A 3,708-nucleotide genomic window follows, 5' to 3' on the forward strand; every position below is an offset into this window, starting at 1 on the left:
GTTGAGGTCCTAAATCTCAGGACATCAGAATGTGACATATTTGGAGCTAGTGGCTTTAAAGAGGTAATTAAATGAAGTCATCGTGGCTCCAGCTCAATATGACTCGTGTCCTTATACAAAGAGGAGATTAGGACACAGACTATACAGACCCAGGGGAGAGCTGTGAGGAGGCAGCCACCTGCAAGCCAAGGAGAATAGCCTCAGAAGAAGTCACATCTGCCAACACCTTGACCTTGGACTTCTAGTCTTTGCAACTGTAAAAAGACAAATTTCTGCTGTTTAACCCTGTGGTATTTTGTTATGGCAGCCTGAGCTATCTAATGCAACATCCACATCCAGATTCAATAATGATCAAAGGTTTTTCTCCTCTTGATTGGTCTACCCCCCTTTTCTGGAGTATTTTAAAGCCAACTCCAGACCTCAAGTTCTTTTATTTCCATGTGTGTCTAGGGGGAAAGGTATATTTTCTTATATAATCACAGTGGCCTTTTCACATTTAGAGTATTAGCAAGAATTACTTGGTAACACCTGACATTCAGTCCTCATTCAGATTTCCCTGATTGTCTTTTGTTTTTTTTTAACTTTTTTTATTTTGGAGTATAGTTGATTAACAGTGTTGGGTTAGTTTCAGGTGTACAGCATCCTCGATTGTCTTTAAAATGTCTTTTCAGATAGAACCAGGATCCAGAGTGGTTTCCTCTGTCTCTTAACTCTCTTTTGTCTAATTATCCCCTCCCTCTGAATTCTGCCATTTTATTTTCCATCTCATTGACTTTGAAAACACCCAGTCAGCTGTCTTATACAATAGCCCGCTTTTTGCATTTGTCTGTTGGCTTTCTCTTCTGCGTATTCCTTTTCGTGTTTTTGCTTGTTGTTCCCTTTCTCTCTCTCTCTCTCTCTTTTCTCAAATATTTCAAACTTAAAGAAAAGGTGCAAGAACAATATAAAAAAACTCTTTTTCCTGAACTGTTTGAATGAAAGTTGCTGGTATCTTGCCCCATCACTCAGGGATCCTTTCCTACAAACAAGGCATTCTCCTACAACACACCAGCAAAATGAGGATGCTATTAATATCATGGATACATCACTGCCACTGAATTTGTAGACGCCAAGCTTCACTGATCCTTTCAATAATGTCTTTTCTATCAGAAGGATTCAATCCAAGATCATGCATTTCACCGAGTTGTCATGTAACCTTCAGTCTACAATAGTTCTCCGGTCTTTTTTTACCTACAGGACCTTGACAGTTTTGAAGATCACAGTCCTATTATTTGGTAGACGTCCTTCCGCTTGGATTTGTCTGATGTTTTCTCATGATTAGATTCAGGTCATGCATCTTTGGCAGAAGTATTAACCGAACTGATGCTACATTCTTCTCACTGAGTCCTGGCAGGTGGTACATGATTTCAATTTGTCTCATTATTGATGATGTTAACCTTGTTAGTTGAGGTAGTGATGGCCAGATTTCTCCACTGAAAGCCACTCTCCCTCTTGGTAATCAACAAGCATTTTGAACTCTGTAATATTGTGTTATTCTTTAAAATTTCACTCATTAGTTTTAGCATCCATTAGTATTTCTTAGTTGAGTTTGCTATTACTATGGAGATTGCCAATTTTCTTGTTCCATTCTTCCTTCTGTATTTATCAGCTGGAATTCTATTCTAAAGAAAAGCTTTGTCATCTCTATTCTTCCCTGCCCCTGCCCTGTCTCTCCACCCCTGTCTGTCTCTCTATCTCTGTGTTTCTCCCTCTCTTTCTATCATCATAAGCTCATGGAGTCTGACTTTATTCACTGAGTAATAATAACAAAAGGTTGTTGTTATTAATATTTAATATTCATAGAGCTCCTGACTTGACCTGTGAGCACTCATTCAGCCTGGCTTATGTGTCCCTTTGTCATATTTTGAGCACATCCTTACCTTCTGGTTCAAGATCTTTCAGGCTCATCTTGTGCTTTTCTTGCCTTAGCCTTGGAATCAGCCACTTCTCCAAGGAACTATGGCTCCTTTTAGGGGACAGTGGTATTTAGAACCCAAGAGCTGGGCCCTCTGTGTGCTCTTTGATTTTGGATTGTGTTATTCCCAGACCCTCTCTGTGGACAGAATTAGAAAATCTCTCTCTCTTTCTATGACATGTCACTATCAATAGGAGGTTGGTTACATATGATAACTAATCACATAAGCAAATATATTGAGAATGATGGAATTCAGTGTTCTCACAGATGGAGAAAAGTTAAACACAAAAATGAAAATTAGAAAGAATCCTGTGATGTTGACTGTACTTAGACACATTGGTATAAATTAATGGCTCCTAACATAGATGTCTGCAGATGGTGATTGCAGCCATGAAATTAAAAGATGTTTACTCCTTGGAAGGAAAGTTATGACCAACCTAGACAGCATATTAAAAAGCAGAGACATTAATTTGTCAACAAAGGTCTGTCTAGTCAAGGCTATGGTTTTTCCAGTAGTCATGTATGGATAAGAGAATTGGACTATAAAGAAAGCTGAGTGCAGAAGATCTGACGCTTTTGAAGTGTGGTGTTGGAGAAGACTCTTGAGAGTCCCTTGGACTGCAAGGAGATCCAACCAGTCCATCCTAAAGGAGATCAGTCCTGAATATTCATTGGAAGGACTGATGTTGAAGCTGAAACTCCAATACTTTGGCCACCTGATGCAAAGAACTGACTCTTTGGGAAAGGCCCTGATGCTGGGAAACATTGAAGGCAGGAGGAGAAGGGGACGACAGAGGATGAGATGGCTGGATGGCATCACCGACTCAATGGACATGAGTTTGGGTAAACTCCAGGAGTTAGTGATGGACAGGGAGGCCCGGGGTGCTGCAGTCCATGGGGTCGCAAAGAGTCAGACATGACTGAGCGACTGAACTGAACTGATGACCAAGTAGGATTGTTCTAGAAGAATTTGCAAGAAAAGAGTTGAATAAAAGAAAGCGATATCATGTTCGTGGTGAGAAGGCTTCCCCTAGGACTTGGATTTTATTAAGTTTATGCTAGATGCTTTAGAGTTCATGTTGCTATTAAGATGCCATCCCAGGGCTTCCCTGGTGGTCCAGTGGTAAAGATCTGCCTGCCAATGCAGGGGACACAGGTTCGATCCCTAGTCTGGGAAGATCCCACGAGCCGCTGAGCAGCTAAGCCCGTATGCCACAACTGCTGAACCCATGTCCTGGGTCCACACTTTGCAGCAAGAGAAGCCACCACAATGAGAAGCCCGCGCCCTGCAGCTAGAGAGCAGCGCCTGTTCCCCACAACTAGAGAAAGCCTGTGCAGCAGGAGACCCAGCGCAGCCAAAACCAAAGAAAGAAATGAAATGTTGTTGTTTAAAGAAGATACCATCCCTGGGAGTACAGCACATCCTGTGTCCAAGAGCATAAAAGCCACACACTAACAAAAGTGGGGAGGGAAAAAGCTCAGTTTCATGCTGACATCATGGGCTCTTTGCACCAGCTCTGATCTGCATTCTTGTGAATTGACTTATCAGGCAAAACTAAAATTTCTATTATATTAAGTGTCCATTGTCTCTGTTACTCAAAGTTGATAGAGATCCCAGTTCAACTTCCAACCAGATTTTTTGTGACACTTGACAAACAAATTCTGAAATTCTACTGAAAGGACAACATACTTGAATTCTGGGCAGCAAAAAAAAAAAAAAAAAAAAGTGAGAAAGAGGAAAGAGCAGTGCCCAT

The sequence above is a fragment of the Capra hircus genome, chromosome 4 (genome assembly GCF_001704415.2).
Source record: "Capra hircus breed San Clemente chromosome 4, ASM170441v1, whole genome shotgun sequence".
In the NCBI taxonomy this organism is placed as follows: domain Eukaryota; kingdom Metazoa; phylum Chordata; class Mammalia; order Artiodactyla; family Bovidae; genus Capra; species Capra hircus.